Here is a 22,654-nt window from a genome sequence, read left to right on the forward strand (position 1 = left end):
TTTAATACAGCATCCAAATAATGAAGCACCAGTAATGCTATTACCAAAGAACCAACATAATATGCACAAATGTTCATTGAATAGATTAATAAGAAATAATCTCTAAAAATTCCCTCCCAAAATTGAAATAAAAACATGTATATATATTAATGTTATAATAAAAACATGTATAGACATTAATGCTACATAGCCATAAATAATTTTAAAATAAAGAGAAAATCATGAATAATATATTTGGTGACATCTCAATATATTTATATTACATGTAAATTTTTATATAAATATTTAGGTACTTTTAGATTATATATTTTTTCAGCAGAGTGTAAAAATTGCAAAATTTTATATAGTCATTTCTTGTTCTATATAAAAGTTTCAAATGTCCCATGGAAGACTTAAATGAAAAGATGATGGGGGAAATCTACAAAAGCTATCACAATAGGAAAGCCAAAGTAAAACACCATTAGGGCTCTCTTTGGTGTGTTTTATTGTAAAGGAATGTGTAATTTAAATCAATAGAGGTTGAAAATTAAGAATTTAACAGTATTAGTTAGATAAATATATTTCTGTACTACTAGCTTAGTTTCAAATTAAATTGCTTATGTATTACCATGCCCCACTAATGAAATTGTACTTATTATAGAGCTCTTTTAGGCCATTATACACATCGTTTATAAGTATAAGATGGAATTTTGTTTGCTCTGTAATTTGACATATTAAGCTTAAATAAGGTTTTTAAACTGAATGTTGAAGGAGAGAGGATACTAGGTAACATATAAATCAGGTATGGGTGTTAAATACTATTTCTGTATATGTGCTGCTGAAGCGCACACAATTAAATACTATTTTTGGTAAAAAGTTCCACTTATTTGAATTTCTTTAATTTTTACATAATATACTTTTTGTTGGTCATAAATAAGCCAGCACCAGTATTCTCAAGGTCCAAATTCTCTGTCGTGGCCAGCACCGCGGCTCACTAGGCTAATCCTCCACCTTGTGGCACCAGCACACCGGGTTCTAGTTCCGATCGGGGGCGCCAGATTCTGTCCCGGTTGCCCCTCTTCCAGGCCAGCTCTGCTGTGGCCAGGGAATGCAGCGGAGGATGGCCCAAGTGCTTGGGCCCTGCACCCCATGGGAGACCAGGATAAGTACCTGGCTCCTGGCTTCGGATCAGCGCGGTGCACCGCCCGCAGCGCGCTGGCGGCGGCAGCCATTGGAGGGTGAACCAATGGCAAAGGAAGACCTTTCTCTCTGTCCCTCTCTCTCTCACTGTCCACTCTGCCTGTCAAAAAAAAAAAAAAAAAAAATTCTCTGTCGCATATAGAGGGACAGGGCTACCTGTTAACAGCACATTCCCTCATGAGTTCCCAAAGCTTTATTCAACGTGTAAAACTAAGTGCATCTGTTTTCAATTTCTTTGACTTTTTTTATTTATTTATTTGACAGAGCTACAGACAGTGAGAGAGTGAGTGAGAGAGAGAGAGAGAGAAAGAAAGAGAGAGAGAGAGAGAGAGAGAGAGAAAGGTCTTCTTTCCGTTGGTTCACTCTCCAGATGGCCACAACTGCCGGAGCTATGCCAGTCTGAAACCAGGAGCCAGGTGCTTCTTCCTGGTCTCCCATGTGGGCACAGGGGCCCAAACACTTGGGCCATCTTCCACTGATTTCTCAGGCCACAGCAGAGAGTTGGATTGGAAGAGGAGCAGCTGGGACTAGAACCGTCGCCCATATGGGATGCCGGCGCCGCAGGCGGAGGATTAACCAAGTGCGCCATGGTGCCGGCCCCAATTTCTTTGACTTTAACTATGGTTGTCTTAAGATCTAGAATAAATTTATTACACCTCTCTTGTCTAAAAATTGAAGAAAATAAATGAAGAATTTTTTCTGATTTTCACACAACTGGTTTCCAATCCAAGGAAGACAAACAAGATAAATTCTTTGGCCTTGATATCTAATAATACCTTTGTTTCTGTATACATTGGATAAAAACAAAATGAATAAAGTAGTAACAAATGGAGGAAACATATTCTGTACCAAAAGTACATCACTTTAGCATGAATAAATGTTAATTTAATAGTACATTCATAAGTATATAAATTAATATTGTTATACAAGTGTGCATTTTAGTTTAAGAAAAACATTCACTGTCTCATTAGAGGTACACTAGCTGTGAAATTTATATTTGATTGTATCTTTGAACATAGTCTAGAATAAAGAAATTTAAAACTCATTTAGGATCACTAACTTGTACAACGAGACTTTTAAATTTCATAGTCTTCAACATGGGGAATGAACAAAAACAAAAATTTATTCATTAATTATACTTAAGAACATAATTGCTTTATAAAATATATATTATACAAATATATATAATTTCCAAATAGTTTGAGATTTTTGTGTAGATAGTAACTAAGATTTTGAAATATTCCTGTATTTCTTTTTTGGTTGACAATCAAAATAATATATAACACAATTTATAACATCATATATAACATTATATATAACTATCATCAATAACAGGTTGGTTTGATATATGTCCGCATTGTGAATGACTAAATTAAAATAATTAGCACAAGAATTGTCTCACATATTTTTATTTTTTTTGTAGTGAATCATTCACAATTAACTCTTAGTAATGTATTCTTAAAGTAAGATATCTTCAATAAAACCATTATAAAAAGGTGTATGTCTTAGTAGACTGATAGAATTCAAATGCTAACCTTCAAATCATCAATATATGTGAGTACTTCAAAAAGTTTGTGGAAAATAGAATGAAAGACAAGTTTATTTTAGTGCAAAAAGTTTTGAAATCCATACTTTTTCAGAAAGTTCATTTAATATAAACGTCTTTTAAAACATTTATGTAAGTTTCAGTGATATAGGGAGTGAGAGACAGGGTTGAGGGAAGAGAGAGTATCTTTCATCTGCTGGTTCACTCCCTAGTTGGCCACAATAGCCAGGGTTGGGCCAGGCCAAGGCTAGGAGGCTCTTCCAGGTCTCCCCCATGGGTGCAGGGACCTAAGCGCCTGGATCATCCTCTGCTGCTTTTCCCAGGTCATTAGCAGAAAGCTGGATCGGAAGTGTCAGAGCTGGAACACAAACTAGCACCCATATGGGATGCTGGCATCCCACTTGGTGGCCTTATCCACTATGCCACAACATTGGCCCCATTTTCTATAAATTGTCTGAAGATCCATTCGCACACGTTCTTTAAACTATGAAGCATTTACAATTATTTACCTCAAACCTATCAGCATCCATGATAACACTGTGGTTCTTCCTGATTTCTGGAGGATTTATGAGGAAAGCTATTTCCATGTGGCAAAAATAAAGACAACTTTTATTCCTCTTTCCTTCAGTCCCTACACTAGACATTTGGACCAAACAAAACCCAATCCCTTCCTGTCTCCACTAGAGTTTAACAGTTCTAAACTCACAGCTAGAATTCAGATGTAGTTAAAGTCTTCTAAGAAATGGGAAGCTCAAATGTTAAGTAAACAGAAAAGTGGGAAGATTGCAAAATTAATTCTTTAAACTGTATTTAGAGTAAATATGTACCCAGTGCCAACAAAGGTGCAAAAAAGTAAAGTGCAAGTGCCCAATCTGCATACTCTGCTTCTGTGACACCTGTTACACACCAGTTGGTGTGGTTGTTTAGGTGATGGATCAATTTTCCTCAAATGGTGAAAGAAAAAAAATCCCTTTCTTACAGAAGATTAAAGAGTTTGGAAGATATCTTAAAGGACATAGTGTCCCCGAACAAACAGGCACATCTTGAATGCTCCAAGAATCATCCTAAATTCAGTGTACTGTTACATTACAACACTAAATTTCATTTCTTATGCAATAAAAATAGGTGACTCATCACTGATAAACTCAGCAGAAAAACCAGCTGCACTTCCATTTTAAAATTTTAATACTAACATTTTGAAGTTGGATATGCAGCATAAAATTCCTTTGAGAGCATCATATCTTTTATTGGCTGATCTCTAAAAAGATTCTGGTTCAGTATAGACTTCTGTTCGTCACAAAGCATGAGAGGATTTTTGCAGATGGATCTAAAAGCATTTCAACCATTTTTTTGTTTCTTTTTAGGTAACCAAGTAACCAATGAGCACTTCTTTGACACAGCAAAGAAAGATAGTGCTTTGAAACTTACTCCCTGAGGAAAATTATGAGGCTCTAACTCTTCCTTTTTTGAGGTCCCAGATGGTGAGGACTCTGTCTTGCTTATCATTGTTAACCTGTGATTGCTCTGCTTACAAACTGAGGTTAGGTGATTGGATATATGAGTTGTGTTATGGATATGTGGAAAGAGAAGACTAGAGAGCAAGAGTCTAGGGGTCCATAGATTAAGGCTGTAGAGATGAGAAAATAGGCAAATGATGGCCAATTACTGAAAATGGCATTCTACCAGTTTGACTTACATGTAGACTTAGGCTCAGAGCCCTGGATTCAGATCCCTAACTTTTAGGATAACCATACATCCTAGTTATCAAAGGCGAGGTCTGGTTTATCCATATGTTCTGTATAATTATTGTTTTGAGGATTTATTTATTGTTTTGAAATTCAGAGTTACAGAGAGAGAGGGAGAGACACAGAGGGAGAGATCTTCTATCCTCTGGTTCATTCCCCAGATGGCTGCAATGGCCTGAGTTAGGTCAGGCTGAAGTCAGGAGACAGAAGCTTCTTCTGGGTCTACAACCTGGGTATCAAGGACTTAAGTTAGCAGGGAGATGGATTGGAATTGAGGCAGCAGGTGGGCTGGTGCTGTGGCTTAGCAGGTAAAGCCACCTCCTGCAGTTTCATCATTCTATATGGGGGCTGGTTCCAGTCCTGGCTGTTCCACTTCTGATACAGCTCTCTGCTATATCCTGGGAAAGCAGTAGAAGATGGCTCAAGTGCTTAGACCCCTGCACCTGCATGGGAGACCTGGAATAAGCTCCTGGAATCCTGGCTTCAGATCGGCACAGCTCCGGCCATTGCAGCCAATTGAGGAGTGAACCAGCAGATGGAAGACCTCTCTCTCTTTCTCTCTGCCTCTGCCTCTCTGTAACTCTGTCTTTCAAATAAATTAATTAATTTTTTAAAAAAAGAAATGGAGCAGCAGGGACATGAACCAGGGTCCATATGGGATGCCAACAGTGCAGGTAGCATCTTTAACTACTATACTACAACACTGGCCCCAGTTCTGTATAATTATTAAAAGTATCCCCTATCAGTCTTAAAAGATTGTATGAAAGATAACTTCCATATGTGTATTATAAATTGTGTTACTCTCAGAAAATTGTCTAACCAATCTGGGCTTCTGAGAATAATAATATTATCTATCTCATTGGCTGTTGAAAGAGTAAATAAATCAGTAGCTGTCAAAGCTGAGAACAGTGCCCCCTGAACAGTGTCTGGAGCATGGGTGGCCCCCTTGTTAAGTGCTAGCTATTATTTCTGGAGTAGTTTTCCCATAATCAAGTCCAGGTAAACCACATCTTAGTATGATCCATATATGATAAAATATTTGACTTTTGTAGTCAGCATTACTTTTTGTTTGTTCTTTAGTGACCCCAGGCTGAAATTATATACTTAAAACTTTATGTTGATTATATTCAAATAAACAAAGGAAGATTGTACTTAAAATAAATGAGCTCATTGTTCAGTAATTAAAATACACCACATATGGAGTTGAATAAGGGTTCTTTCATACTCAATCTTATTTTCTTTTTTCTTCATCTTTTCCTCCTTCTTCTCTTTTCTTCCTGATAGTCTCTGCCAGAAAGAAGGGGCTGATTTCTCAGGTTATTTGAATACACAAGATCAGCCAGGTTAAAAATAAATTACCCGAGGGGAGTGAGAGAATCACTGCATCATGAATGACAAATGCAGTATTTTCACTGCAGCCAAGCCCACAGACTGCACAGAGCACTTCAAAAGCCCTGCTTTTAAAGCATCCACATAAGTGGTTTATGCAGCACCACAAATGCTGTAGAGCTTAATACAAACAGAGGAAAGCTCCAGGCAAGGGCACCTTATTACTATAGACATATGAGTATGGGGGTATAGAAGTTTAAGAGCTACCTTGAAAACCCTCCTTTTCATTGTTCCCCTATATTGATGTTTCCAATATACTTGAAGTTTGCCTCATTTTCCACAATGATTCAAAGGAAACAGCTTACAAACTAGGCCTTGACTTATCAATACTAGAAAATCACTCCAGTATCAAAATGGAATTTCTTTTGGAAAATATCACTCAATATTACAGGATGGTCACTTGCACAGTTTTGAAATCCTATAAGAATAATATGGGGACAAGGGAGAATGATGCACTTTCTCACTGTGTTAGAGAGAACCTTTTAGTTTTGTTAGCACATTCACAGCAAGCACCACAGGGGCTGATCTGAGCCTACACACAATGTGACCCTTTGGTATTTAGTTTAAAACACCATGTTTTAGAGACTTACTTATTTATTTGAAAGAGTGCCGGGCAGAGGGAGAGATAGAGAGATCTTCTATTCACTGGTTCACATCCCAGTGGCCACCACGACCAGTACTGGGCCACATGGAAGCCAGGAGCTTCTTCAGGTCCCCATGTGGGTGGCAAGGGCTCAGGTACTTGGGCTATCTTCTGCTGCTTGTCCCTGGCCATTAGCAGGGAGCTGGATTGGAAGCAGAGCAGCTGGGACACTAGCTGGTACCGTATCCATATGGGATGCCAGTGTCCCAGGTGGCAGCTTTACTCTCTGTGCCACAATGCTGGCCCCAACACCATGGTTTTACACTTATACAGAAATGCTAAGTGCCTTGTAAAATACTGAGGGCACTTGAGGAAAGAGAAAGATAGCTAACATTTATTGAACCCTTGTCAGAGCTTGGCACTTTTCATTCATCCTGTAATTGCTAAACCATTAAGTATTTATCAAATGCTTTTTCTGTGCTAGGCACTGTTCTTCCACACAACACTTGGCCAGATGCTTTATACATGATATCTTATTTAATATTCAAAACAACCCTACAGGGTATTGTAATTATTAGTTGCCTCATCATTTCTACCAAGATTCTCATTTTACAAGTGAGGAAGCAGACTCCATTTAAGTTACTTCCCCAAGGTCACAAGTGGTATTATTGTGTCTCAAATCTCAGTTTGTCTATTCAGAAAACTATGATTCTGCACCGTGTGGTGTAGATTGATTTTACCTAACAAATTAACAGCAAATTTAGTTTTTAGCCTCATGGCTAAATTTTCTACGTGGTAAAGAAAGAGACCTAACAATTCAATCAAGGAAATAAAACTCTCACACATCCATCATTAGAGCAAAACTAGACCTCACTAAAGAATGGCAGTATCAAAAGGGATATATATATATACATGAGGGATTTTCAAAAAGTTTGTGGAAAATGAATTTATGAAAAAACCATGCATGGATTTCAAAAAATTTGTCACCAAAATTAATATATTTTAATTCCATTTTCCACATACTTTTTGAAGTTTCCTTGTAAATATATGCGCTTCAGTTTACCTAGCACAATATTTATGTTCTAACATCAGTATGCAAAATCATGTTTTTGGACCCTGAAACACTGGACTATTCATTTGGGAAACATTTAGATATTTACAGATACAATTTTTGGTCACACTGCTCTATACCCTACTTCCTTCATCTTGTCTGTTGAAGATCACAGAGAAAGAAGAGGGTTGCTGGAGGGTACATACAATGGGCATCAGCAGTGACCACAGTGCTCTGACAGCTCTATCAGCTTATTCTCTTCCATAATTATACAGCTGAAGGTCTCCAAGTTTCAGGAGCAATGTCACAGGGATTTGGATTAGAAACACTCTTCCCACTAGGAGTTTACAATTTCTTTTAGAGAAAACACAGTTCTTCTGATTTTCAAAAGAAGACAAAATAGGCAGACAGTCAAGAAAGTAACTATGGGGATTTTAAAGATTTTCAACTTGTTAGGTTTTTTTTTTTAAGATTTTTTTAATTATTTGAAAGGCAGAGAATTACAGAGAGGCAGAGGCAGAGAGAGAAAGAGAGGTCTTCTAAATGGCTGCAATGGCTGGAGCAGCACTGATCTTAAGCCAAGAGCCACAGGCTTCCTCTGTGTCTCACGCAGGTGCAAGGGCCCAAGCACTTGGGCCATATTCTACTGCTTTCCCAGTCCATAGCAAAGAGCTGGATCAGAAGTGGAACAGCCAGGACTCAAATCAGCACTGCTGTACATTAGCACAGACTCCTCAACTTGTTAGTTTTTAATGTCATTATATGGTGCAGTGGTTAAGCCACAGCTTACTACACTAACATCCCATATCACAGAGGGCCTGTTCAAATCCCTGCTGCTTCATTTTCAATCCAGTTTCATACTAATATGCCTGAGAAGTCAGCAGATAGTGGCCAAGCACTTGGGCCCCTGCCATCCATATGGGTGACCAGGATATTGTTCCTGACTCCTGGATTCCATCTAGTCCAGCATCAGCTGTTGTAGACATTTGGGGAGTGAACCAACAGATGGGAGATTCTCTCTCTCTCTCTCTGTCTCCATCTGTGTGTGTGCGACTCAAGTATATAAATATCTTTAAAAGAAATTTTAAATAATTACCCATTTTGCACATTTCTTCTCCAGTATCAAAAGAGAAAAACACCTGAAAATTACTTGTGATGTATCAGCCTTAAATTCTGTGATTTATCCATTATCTGTTACAATGCCTGGGAGTCTCAGAGCAGCAGAGCCCATGTTTGCTTTCTGCCAGGCTTTGATGCTTCCTGTGAGAGACTCAGCTTATTCTTAGGTCACTTACACATTCCCAGCAATATTCAAGTACATTCAAAGCTATACTTACAGCTTGTTCAAGCTGAACTGTCTGGACCAGGAGTTGACAAACTATAACCTGCAAGTCAAATCTGTCCCAGTAGCCTATTTCTGCATGGTCAATAAGCTTAAAATGCTTTTCACATTTTCAAATGATTGAAAAAAATGAAATAATAATAATACTTCTTGCCAGGTAAAAATTAAATTTTTAATGGCTTCAAATAAAGTTTTATTACAACACAACCATGCTCATACATTACCTATTGTCCTTGGCTGTTTTCATGCTATGATAGTAGTGTTGAGTAGTTGCACAGGAGTCTATGAGGTCCACAAATTCTATCTGGACTTTCATGAAAAATATTTGTCTATCTCTTCTCTAGATATACTTTCGAGAGGTTATTTTTGAATTTTACAATTTTTCATTAATGAGAAATATAATCTAAGAATAGGTTCTCCATATATATTTTTTTTTCTTTTTTTAAGATTTCTTTATTTATTTGAGAGGCAGAGTTACAAACGGAGAGACAGGGAAAGACAGAGAGAGAGAGAGGTATTCCATCCACTGGTTCACTTCCCAAATGGCTACAATGGCCGGAGCTGGGCCCAGCCAGAGCCAGGAGCCAGGAGTTTCTTCTAGGTCTCCCATGTTGGTGCAGGGGCCCAAGGACTTGTGCCACAGCAGAGAGCTGGATCAAAAGTGGAGCAGCTGGGACTCAAACCAGCACCCTGCCAGCACTGTAGGCAGCAGCTTTACCAGCTAAGCCACAGCACCAGCCCCCTGCTCCACTGCTGAGCCAGCTTCCTAATAGCCTGGGAAAAGCGGTAGAAGATGCCATACATGTTTGGGCCCCAGCCATTCATGGTGGGAAGGCAGGGCCCAGATGAAGCTTCTGGCTCCTTGTTTCAGCCTGGTTCAGCCTTAGCTGATGTGGCCCCTTTGGGGAGTGAACCTGCAGATAGAAACTCTCTCTTTCCTTCCCTCTCCCTTTCCCCCTCCCCCCTCTCTGTAACTCTTTCAGATAAATAAATAAATAAATCTTTAAATAACATTGTTGTATTAGAGATCTAGGCTTTGAGAATTATCAAATTTAGAATATAGAAATGTAAACTGGATGTCTTCTAATTAATAATTGCTAATGTAAATATGGATAAGTTTCCCTAAAGAGAGAATATCATAGAGTGATTTTTGATTCAATAAATACTGAGTATCTATTATGTGCCAGTTCTAGGAACTGGAAATAAACCTGTGAACAAAACTGTTAATGTTCCTACCGTATAGAACGGACAGTCTCTGGGGAGTGACAAAGAATAAATAAACAACAGAGCAGGGCATCAGTAATGATAAATAATAGGAGAACGAACAATGGTTTACAGTTAGGAAGCTCTTTTGAATATAGACGTTTTCTTTGGTAATCTGGTATTTGTGTAGATACTGGAAAGAAGGAAAATATGGAGCTATGAAGATATTAAGGAAATGACAGAACAAAAAGCTGAAAACTCTAACTTACGAAAGACCCAATTTTAGGTGGTAAGAAGAAATAAACATTGAAGGACACCACACTAAATGGAGGGGGATGGGAAGAACTAGAGAACAATTTTAGTAAACTAACTCAAGAATACAAAACAGGAAGATGTAATTTAGTAATAAGAAGATAGTGAAAAGTATAGACACTATATAAAGATTATAGAGAATGAACAGCCATTGGATTAAAAAAGCAATGCCATATCTAAATTTAGATTTAGGTCATGTTATATAGTAAGGGTTGACAGGCTTTTACTATGAAGGATCAAAAATAAATATTTTCAGCTTTGTGGGCCATTGGGCTTCTGATGTAACTACCTACCTCTTATTACGATGTGAAAGTAGCCATATACAATTCATAAGTGAAGGCTCATACAAGGAAATGTAGTACTTAATTATATAATCAAAATTGTCTTACCTGACTGATACAGTGGTTCTTTAATTCAACAAATGTTTATTGGGTAGAACATTTGCTTTTCATATCAAAGGAATTGCCTCTACATCCCCAATCTTAGTAAAAAGTGTCATCTAATCAGACATTCAAACCAAGAACCTGGGATCATTCTTTACTTGTATAACCCTTCCATCAACATTTACTCTTGGGATTGTTTTGAGTGTGTTTTAGATCACTGTCCTTCCCTTCATCTCCATGCCAAAACCCTTTGGAGACCACCAGAATCTCTCACCTGAACTAATTCAAGGGCTGTCTTACTGACCTTTATTCTACTCTTGTCCCGAGTTCCTTCCTCTCTCAAAAACCAGAGTTGACTTTTTTAAAATACAAAGCAGATCATGTTTCCCCCTTACTTGAAATATCTCAATGGTTGGCCATTGAGATACAGATTAAAATCTGTATTTTATAGGATGGCCTGCAAAGCATTCTGTGGCTTGGCTGCTGTCTGTCTTTACAGTAACATTACCCAGAGTTGTCATATTTTCTGACCATGATCAAGCTGGGGAGGTATTTTCTTTTCTACCACTGAGATTTTTCTCCCTAACTAGAACATTCTTTCCTTATTCCTATCTTTGGCTCTCTGCTAAATTATTCTCAAGCTTAGCTCATCCTAACCACCTCATCTAAAGGAGATCAAAGTCCCCATTTCTCTCTATTATATCATCCTGTTTTTTACATAGACATGTTCATTTTCTAACTCCCACACTAGATGATCAGCATCAAAAATGGCACATTTTTCCTGTTTACTATTATATGGTAGGATCTTAGCATATTGTGGGTTTGATAACAATAAGTGCCTGTATATTTCTTAACAGATGAGATTTACCAGGTGCTCAATAGGAGGCAGGGGGTTTAATATGATTAACTCAGGCTACACAGTCTGAATTTTTCATTTACTTTGTGAGCTTTGGCAAGTCATTTAATTGCTCTTCAGTTTGAACATCTGCAAAAATCAATAGCCTTTCAGGAGGACAAAGTCAAAAGCAGTTAGCTCATTTATTATATATAGTGAGATACAATATATGTCAGTTCCCTTTTATTCTTCTCCCTAACCATTATCTGCCTTGTGTAAAACACTGTAGAAGAGCCAAAATTTATAAAGAAATATTCTTTACATATAATGAAACTACAAGCCAGTGAGAGACATGTATCATACAAATATCTTAAGTATCAGCAAAATGGGTATAGGAAATTTTCTTCTTAGTCTAGATCTAATACTTAGCCATCTGGACTGTTTCACTGAATGTATTCAGGCATCTCAAACATCACAAATCCACCCTTAACTTTTGGTCTCTATATACTCTTCATCAAATTATCCATTCCTTATGCAGTCTCCATCTCTGTGAAGGGAACTTGCACCCACCCTTTTCTCACATTGGAAATCAGCAAGTTACCTTTCACATGTCCTATTCTCAGCCCCTGAACTCAATTCAGCACTGTGCCTAGTGTATTTGACCATCAAATCTTAACGAAATTAACAATTCACTATATTCCTCTGTTCATTATTATGCCTTTCACATTCACTCTCACACTTGAGTCAAAATAGGTTTTAAGCATAAATTGAATTGTGTCTCTCCAATGGTTTCCCTTACACTTACATAAGATATAAAGTCCATTCTAAGGTCTCCATGACCCAGTATTCAACTTTCCTTTGAAAGTAACCTCATAAACTTTCCCATGAACAACTATTCTCCAGTCATACTTGCATCCTTTTGTTTTCTAACAACTTTTCTTAGTCAATTCTTACTCAACCATTAGATCTTAGCTTGTTGGTAGAATTTTAGCTACTTCATGTCACTGAAAAGAAACCATAGGCTCTATGCTTTTTCAATGCTAGGAAAATCCATGTACCTAGCCAAACATAATTTTTTGAAGAAAGAGGTGAGAAAAATAAGAATAACAAAGACTTCATTTACTAAGCATTTAAGTGTTGACGCCATTACATTCCTTTATTTGATCTCCCACACACTCTGAATCAAGCATAATTAATCCCATTTATGGACCAGTTTTCAATCATCATGAAGCAAAAACAATCTTTAAATCCTAGTGGTATTATAGTAGAGATTCATGAGTTTACAGTTAGAATTATAAACAAGCCAATAATGTCTTTTGAAAAAAAATCAATACATAACTCTATATTTGCAAAAACAATTTTTCCCATATAGACTATAAAGGCAATTAAGGTTCAGAAAACGATTTTGGCCTTTGGATCATACACACACACACACACACACACACACAATCCTTAACAAGAGCTTTCTTTCCTCTTTGTTCACTACACAGACCCACACTCTAATATCATATTGAGTGCTCTATTTCACTATAGTAAATTATATATACTTAAAAAGAGCATAACAATTATAATTTGTTTCATCTATGTCACCTCAATATTACACAATAGTGTGTTTACTTTTTTGTTATTTAAAAATAAATGCTCCATATTTTAAAATTATATATTTCTAAAATAGTCTAAATTTTCCAAATACATTTAGACATAATAGAGATTATATCATCTCACTTTAGGGACCATGAAAAACATATTTGAAGGAATTAGGGAAAATAAGTGCAGACTGCAGTTGATGAATTACTTAAGGAGAAATTTTAAAATTAAAGAAGGAAAGAGTTCTTTGTATGATTATTCAAGGGAGCTAGAATATGATATGGACTAATGACAAATAAATAGAAGAGTAGCTTCTTAAAATAACATAATGCAAAATACCATTGAAATATTTGTGGGTCTTTATTGTTATCACATTCATTTTAAAGTAGACAGCACACATGGTTTTCTACATTAGTTGTATTACCTTCCTATAAATCTGAGATCCTGATCTTTCTTGTGAAGGAAACAATATGCAAAATGCTCAGATTTTATAAAATACAGGATAATAAAACTCGGTGGGAACTTTAGAAGTTCCTTCCCTAAAAGTGTAGACCTTGACTAAAGCCTTTGAGTATTAGAACCAAATTCATACACCAAATCAGTAGAACTTGTATTTAGCTCCATATTTTTTCCATTACCAGTTACTGAGGACCTGTTGTGTTCTAGGTGGTAAATATATGTTATCTTTAGATTTGACAATAATTCTACCAGGAAGATAAAAGTGTTTTTACTATGAAAAGAAGAAAAATGAGGAATTCAGAGATAGAATAACTTGCAGAAAGGTCAATTAGCCAAGGCCTGCAGCCAGCTGTGTCTCCTCCAAAGCCAGCACATTTTAAAAGAAATAGAATGACATAGCTACCAGCACTGACATAAGAGCATCTGAGTCAGACTTTTCAGTCTGAAAATTCAGATGAAAGCCTATTTATTTGGAATTCAGTGAAGGAAGCAATGAAGAAATGGAGTAATTTAGCATAAAATTCATAGTATAATTTATATGAAATAAAGACTCTGGAAAGGTGACAACATGAAAATAGAAAAAATGAAAAAATTGTTAAAAGTCTGTGCTTCTATTCACTGGTTAGTGTGACAAAGGGAGACCAATATTGTCATAAAGATAAAAATTAAAGCCATAGAAACAGTTAATATATCATTATTTTTCATATTCACATAAACTTAGAGTAACTTCTTTCTAATTCAGTTGAATAGTAATATTGGAAAGATGGCATATAGTACACTTAATTCCTACTAATTTAAATTCCTTACCAGAGTCGCTCACTGTGACTCCATGGGTTCAGCTGCTGATTGATATGACCATAGCCTTTATTGGAGAGCTTAGTTTAAGTCTTTGCTATTCTGCTTCTGGTCCAGCTACCTGATACTGCACCTGGGCGGCAGCAGATGATGGCCCAAGTACTTGGGTCCCTGCTAGCCATGTGAAAGATCCAGGTAGAGTTCCTGACTCCTGGTTTTGTCCTGGCCCAGACCTGGCTGTTGTGTGCACTTGGGGAGTGAATCAGCAGACAGAAGATCTCTCTCTGTCTTTGTCCCTCCCTTTCTCTCTGTTACCCTGACTTTCAAATAAATAAATACATCATTTTTAAAAAAATCCTTACTTATTGCATAAACCAAAAGAGACCAGAAATATTTTACAAAGTTTTCAAATTTTATAGTTTTTTTACAAAGTTTTATATTTTCTGAATTTCAAATTTTGCTTTTACTTGGCTTTAGATTTTTGTCTTTTTATCTATGCTTATAAGTGTGACTGTATCAAATTCTGAAAGAACTTATCTCAAACAGAAGAATGAAGTCATCTTGGGAAGATGTATAATTCCAAGATCTTTTATTTATTTATTTATTTATTTAAATTTTAATGTATTTGAAAGACAAAGAGACAGAGGGAGATTTCCCACTCACTGGTTCACTCTTCAATTGCTAGCAAAAACTGGGGCTAGACCATGACAATAACGAGGGCTGGGACAAAATCAGAGTTTACCACTTTGGTGGCAGGCACCCAACCATCTGAACCATCACTCAAAGTCTGAACAGCAGGAAGTCGGAATGGACACACAGCCTAGACTCTAACCAATGCACATCAAATGTGGGTGCTCCAAACAGAAGATTAACAAACAAATGCCCACCCCAAAAACATTTCAAATAAAGGTTTCCAGGAAAATCATAAATAAGTCATTTAGTTTCTCAGATGAACCTTTTTTTCTAACCCCATTTCTAAAAGCTTTCAAAAATTCTCTGCTAGACCTCTTGAAATGAGGCAAAGCACCGACTCCTTTATGCAAAGGTCCTCTTCAAAGCTTCCCTAGAACACAACAGTCATCAAAATATCTTTGCATAAACCAGTGTTCTTGAAAGAAAATACGGGGAACTCAAACCAAAAATGTTTGCGGTGAGGTCTATATGTCAACGTATGTGAAAATCAAGAATTATCAGCCTGTGTTTTACAGCCTTCACAATCCATGTTCCATACAACAAGATGTATGACTACAACTTTATCCTGCAAACCATCTCTGCTATATACAATTCATCCATAGGCCTTAAACTCTTTCCTCATAGATATGCATAGCTGTAGGAGAATCCAACTTTTCCTCAGCTTTAACCAAGTGTGGTCACATGCCTCTGCACATTGTTGTGCTTTCCAGGTATTGTACTTTTCCAATTTTCATATGACTTCCTTAGGTTTACTTATACCACGAGCATTTTCCCAGTAAATATATAACCCAAAATAAATGATGAGCCCTAGGTTCAACAATTTGGTCCTATATCTATATATTTCCTGTTGGTCAGTTACTGAAAAAAAAATAGAGACTGAATGAGTAATAAATAAGCTCACCAAATGTTTATAGCTTAGATGTATTATAAAAGTTTCATAAGAGGTATAATTTGAGGGGCCGGCACTGTGGTGTAGCGGGTTAATGCCCTGGCCTGAAGTGCCTGTATCCCATATGGGCGCTGGTTTGAGACTGGCTGCTCTACTTCCAATCCAGCTCTCCCCTATGGCCTGGGGAAGCTTTGGAAGATGGACCAAGTCCTTGGGCCCCTGCATCTGCATGGGAGACCCAGAAGAAGCTCCTGGCTCCTGGCTTCAGATCAGCTCAGCTCTTGCCATTGCAGCCAATTGGGGAGTGAATCATGGGATAGAAGACCTCTCTCTGTCTCTCTCTCTTTCTTTCTCTCTCCTCTCTCTGTGTAACTCTGACTTGAAAATAAATAATCTTTTTTTAAAAAAAGAGGTATAATTTGAACATCCTTTAAAACATGCAATTAGTCAGAAAGGCAATTTTAAGTGCTTAATAAATTAGGTATCTATGAAGACTATTACTACAAAAGAAAACAAATAGGAATCATTTTACTTTGATATAGAAATACAAAACATAGGAGTGATATTTCCCTAACGTTATATTAAAAAAAAAAAAAGAAACTATACTGAAGTTCTTCATGTAATAGAAGTAGGCTAGAGTGTGGTTGGCTGAGCAAGATAATGAAACAAATCTTTAACTTTCAATTACTAAGAGGAAAGGGAGAAAAATGCATCATCTGAATGGGAAGCACTGATGTAGGACAAATGATGTGGATGCCCTTAACACTCAGCTAGCAAGTTTGTGAAGAGTAAAGAATATTATGGATAGTTGTGAAAACACTAATTTGCTATATAATGCTATATAATTATATATATTATATATAATATAATTTACTATATAATGTAAGAGATGTTGCACTCAAACATTTCTTAGAAAGTGTGAGGAATAAAAAGAAAAAAAAATGAACAAAAACATGTTAATCTACATCACATTTTAATGTCACTTCTGAAAAGAGTTCCATAGAATAACAGTCACTGTCTAATACTGGCAAACTGTCATTAAAGTATTCATGGGGCCAGCATTGTGTCATAGCAGGTAAAGCTAATGCCTGCAATGCGGGCATCCCATATGGGCACCGGTTTGAGTCCTGGCTGCTCCACTTCTGATCCGGCTTCTTGCTCCTTGCCTGGGAACACAACAGAAGATGGCTCAAGTACTTGGGTCCCTGCCACCCACATGAGAGATCCAGGTGAAGCTCCTGGCTTCTGGCTTTGGCCTGTCCCAGCATTGGTCATTGCGGTCACTGGGGAGTAAACCAGTGGATGGAAGATTTCTGTCTCCCTCTTCTGTATCTCCTTCTCTCTATATATAACTCTGACTTTCAAATAGATAAATAAATCTTTTTTTTATAAAAAGCATAAAAGTGTTCTCATATAATTTCATATAAGGTACAACAAAAATGAGGTTTTTAAAAGTAGCAATGTTTAGATTTATTATTTCTTAATGGTATATTAAATGAAGACAAAGGAGCAAAAACTGTTAATATATAGGTTTGAAGATTAATGAGACATCACAGAAAAGCGATGATTAAGATTAGAGCTAGGATTAAGATTAGAGCTAGCTGGGAGGGCAGTGGAGGATGAACCAAGTGCTTGGGCCCTGCACCCCCATGGGAGACCAGGAGGGGGTGCTTGACTCCTGGCTTTGGATCGGCGCAGCGCGCTGGCAGTAGCGGCCATTTGGGGGGTCAACCAATGGAGGGAAGACCTTTCTCTCTGTCTCTCTCTTTCACTGTCTAAACTCTGCCTGTCAAAAAAAAAAAAAAAAAAAAAAAAAAAAAAAAAAAAAAGATTAGAGCTAGAAAAAGTTTAGGATACTTGGATTACTGAAAATAACAAAGCATGCCCATTCAAAGCATTTCAAATTTTTCAGGAACAAGATACACTACTGAATAATGACTCCATGAATAACTGCCCTTGTGCAGCTATATGAAATAAATTAAGTGGGGCCGGAGCTGTAGTATAGCAGGTAAAGCTACTGCCTGCAGTGCTATCATCTCATATGGGTGCTGGTTTGAGTCCCGGCTGCTCCTCTTCCGATACAGCTCTCTGCTATGGCCTGGGAAGCAGTGGAGGATGGCCCAAGTCCTTGGGTCCCTGTACCCCTGTGGGAGACCAGGAAGAAGCTCCTCGTTCCTGGCTTCCCATCAGCACAGCTCCGGCCATTGTGGCCAATTGGGGAGTGAACCAGCAGATGGAAGACCTCTCTCTCTCTCTCTCTCTCTGCTTTTCCTTCTCTCTCTGTGTAACTCTGATTTTCAAATAAATAAATAAATCTTAAAATAGAAAGAGAGAGAGAGAGACAGAGAGAAAAAAGTTTTTTTAAAAAAGAAATAAATTATGTAACCCTGAAAACACTAAGTAACTATTTTCATCTAACTTCTGAAAGAATTACAGTCTGCTGATAATTTGAAACACCATAACATTATCAGTGTTTTCCACAGAGTTAAAATAGGGGCACTGCCATACCACCAGTGGTATCACAGAAGCACTATTATGAAAAATTATTTTTAAGCTGTAGAGAAAAGGATGTTTTTCAAGAATTTTTCTACCACAGGTAATAAACTTTTATATATTTCTCTTTTTAATTTTTTACAAAACACATAAAACAATTTTTTAAAAGTAGAATGGAGCTGACTAGTCAAAAGAAAGACTTTGTTGAACATTTAGAGTTGTGTTCTTGAGGCTCCATGACTTTACAAATAGAAGAAGAAACACAAAAACAGTAGGGAAGTAAGATCTACTTCATTTGTTAACTGGCAGCTCAATCTGAATTACAGCCTTACAAAGTCATTTTAATGAGCAATATCTTTATGGCTTTTAAGCAAGGATTCAGATGGTAGAAAGATGACAGGAAGCTGACAGCTTCCAGGATAATTTTTCAATCTTCTTGAAAACAGTGAAAACTAAAATAAGCTTAAATTTTGCATTAATGAGGATTTGTGTTGTGCTTAGGAGAAAGAACGTATAAAAATGAACCCAAAACAAGCTAAAGTTTAGAGCACTTAAAAGATAGTGGAGGCAGGCCCTAGACATAAATTGTCTTATTTCTGTAGTTGGATTCTCAGAGAGGCAGTGGAGACACTTCCATGAACCCTCTTTTTCTTTCATACTCTACAACCATTAGTAAACTCTGTCAGATCAGCTGTTAATTATGTATAGTATCCCATCTCTTCTCACTTCTTCCATCATCACTGCTCCAAGTCTCTGCGTTCTCTCACCTGGCTTATGGAAATAAGCATCTTCCTGTTCTCCCTAAATCCACTCATGCTCCTTATAGTCCATTCCCCACTCCAGAGTCAGAATCTTTTACTATATTGACCAGATTATGTCATTCTTCCATTCAAACCCTCCAGGAGTAGTGCATCTCATTCAAACCTTGGGGCAACACCTTTCACAATCTCCTCCCCACTCCCTTTTTATTTCAGCTCCTCCCACAGTTCCTTCCTCAGTACCCTCACCTCAGTGGCTTCCTTTGGTTTCTCCAAAATATGAAGCAGAAAGCCCACATCATGGCCTTTACACTCACTGTTCCATTCTACTGAAAGTGTCCCGTTCCTCCATATCACCGCGGCTCATGCTCTGAAGGCATTCAGTTCTACCTTCAACTATCACCTCACTTATGAGAGACCTTTCCTGACCATCCTATCTGAAATCATCCTCCTTAACTATCTACTACTTTATCTGGTTGGATTGTTATCTCTTTATAACACAACCACAGGGCATAGTAGATGGTATTTGTCTGGCATTTGTCTCTCTATTATAAAATATAGTACCATAACAACAAAAGCTTTGTCTAATTTGTTTTATGAAAAATCCTCAGAACATAGAACAGAACATGGCATGTTAAATTTATAAATAATTGCCAATCTATTATACTGGTACTAGGGAGCAATGTAAACTGGGGTCCTCAGCAGGCTGGAAGGGAGTCTGTCAAGGTTTGAACACAAGTTCACCTGTCCAAACTCTTGCGGGAACTTGATCCTCAAAGTATTATGTTGACAGCATTAGGAGGGTGGAAACTTAATCCAAGTGTGATAATTACAGATAGGGCCTTTGGGAAATGATTGCAGAAGAACAGGGCATAAGGATGGAAGCACCTATGGATGAATCCTGCTTGATTTATAAGGAGGGGAAAAGAGTCTCCACAGATTCAGATGGACATGCATGCTCCCATTAGAATGTGAAATAGTCAAAGGGACCCTCTCAAATGCCTTGATCTTCTTGTTTAGACCTTGATTCAGAATCATGAGTAAAAATAAAATTCTATAAAGTTAATCTGCCTCAAATATTTCATTACAGCTACAAAAATGGACTAATACAGAACCCATCTCTATCCCCTAATAGCTCATCTCACCTGTACCTTGAGTGGTCAGATATGGCCTTTCATTAAAACCTCCCCAGTGCTTCCCCCTTGCCATTCGTTTGGAAGAAACGTATTATAGCAAATACCATTAGATAACCCCTGCAAAATGAGAACTAATCATAGTGCTACATGGAATTTCAAGTCCTACTTTTAAACTATGCTTGAACTATTTGCTTTCTCAAGAACACTGTTATGTTTGTACCAGAAAGAAACAAGTACTTTTTTTTTTCTTCTTGGTGAACTACAGGGAAAAGAAAACACTCACTTGCTTCAAATGTCTGGCAAGATTGATTGTGAGCCAGAGGCAGAAGTGGAATCTAACGCTGTTAGACTCAAGTCTAGCTGACTGAACTGACATCCGGTGCCACAAATAAACAAAAATGATGATCCACTGTATATTTTTAGGGATTGGTGTCAACTCACAAGTGTCTTATTTTTAAAGAAAGGAAGTTAAGCAAGTGACTGAGGTGTGTGAGGCACATAACTAAATAGTGACAGAAAGGAGAAAAAAAAAGTCAAGCCTAGAAAGAGAAGTCATTCCATTTTTATAATTACATCATCAGAGTGAAAATCAGCTTATCAACTGAATAACAAGATATTTAACAAAAGAAATAATTAATTTTGCCAGTGAATATAAGAAATAACATAGATTTGATGTTAACGGAAAGGTACTGCGGAGAGATGTCAAAATTGTATTATACAATAATTCATATTGAATTTAAATTCAATTTCCACAAAATATAAAGTATAAATGTTCATTTTGGAAAGTCCAATATTTCATACTTCTAATATACTTCTAAAGAATATACTTCTAAAGCAAGTGATATTTAGTTTGGTAAACAGAGATTTCCTAAGTTAATGTTTGCAAGGCACAGGTCTTACTGGATTACTGGAGAAGAACTGCAATCATACTTTCTAGAACTGTGTATCTCTTAGGGTTCACATATGGGAAAAACTTGAAATTTTTTATAATTAAAAACTACAACATTGTATATTTGGAGTTTTTTAATTAAGCCATAAGATAGTTCTAAATTTTTTAAAGCTATCAGATTCTTTATTTTTATTCATTTGAATGGCAGAGAATGACAAAGATAACTCCATCACTGGTTCACTCCTCAAGTGAAGTGTTGCAACAGCCAGGGGCAGGACAGGCTGAAGGCAGAAGCCCAGAGTTTAACCCCAGTCTCTCACATGAGTGGCAGGGACCCAACTACTCGAGTCATCACTTGCTGTCTCATTATATATATTGTAAGGAAGCTGGAATCAGAAGCAAATGCATGACTGACCTCAAACCAGGCATGCTGACATGGGAAAAGAGGCCTCTCAAGAGGCGATTTAGCAGCTGCATCAAACACTCACCCCAGAGATAATATTGACCTAATGAATATTCCCTTTTATTGTATAAGATTCATTTAAAATAATTCCTTTGGGACAATTGTGACTCAGGAGTGACTGAGTATAGTGACATTTATCTGCAAAGTAAACCCTTGTAGATAACAATATCAAAATGTTAAGAGTGTGATCCATTGAAACCACCCTAAAGAGCTTGCAAATTTAAAGCCAGTTCATTGTCTATGCACTTTTCATGGAGAAGTTTCATGCTTTGTCATCAATAATCACATACAATTTTTCTTAATTCTAATATTCTGAACTTTATTAGTAATTGATATTAATTAGAATATTCATTTTGAAACAGTCTCTCCTTCCTGTTAATTATATAACACTGATTTTATACTGCCCTATGCTGGAATTCTTAGAATTGCTACCTCTAACCATTTTTACTATGATAACGTCCATGATTCTTTGTTTTTAATGTAGACAACACTTTATGTCTCTTTCCTCTCATTACTTTCTTGACAATTGGAAAAACTCCTAGGACTTCATCACCAAATATTAATTATATATTAATATTTAATCACCAAAGTACACTTTCTGTACTGAAACCCAGGATCTTCATTTATTGTTTCACTTAGTAGTTACATTTGTCTAAACATCAACATGTGAAAGATACTCTCAGATATTTTTCTCCCCATATATCAATCAGTTGTGGAATCCTATCTATCAGTTCTAGCCTCAGATGGTGTCTCAAATTCATAGACAAATTTTCATTTCTATTCTTCCTCCCACTAATTCAAGTCTATTAACTTCTTCATGGATAACCAGGAAAAGCTTTATTATTATAGGTAGATTAGCTATGTTTGTACTCTTCCCAAATCCCAATAGAATCTTTTTTTCTGCTCTACAGTATGTCTTACCAG

General features: G+C 37.0%; 1 protein-coding gene across 6 annotated transcripts in view; it reads right to left on the minus strand.

Annotated features, from left to right (window-relative positions):
- The window catches only part of ADGRB3 (adhesion G protein-coupled receptor B3), an 854,624-nt gene that overhangs the window by 395,260 nt on the left and 436,710 nt on the right, over nucleotides 1-22,654 (minus strand). The window lies entirely within an intron of this gene.

Source organism: Oryctolagus cuniculus, chromosome 5 (assembly GCF_964237555.1).
Source record: "Oryctolagus cuniculus chromosome 5, mOryCun1.1, whole genome shotgun sequence".
Taxonomy (NCBI): domain Eukaryota; kingdom Metazoa; phylum Chordata; class Mammalia; order Lagomorpha; family Leporidae; genus Oryctolagus; species Oryctolagus cuniculus.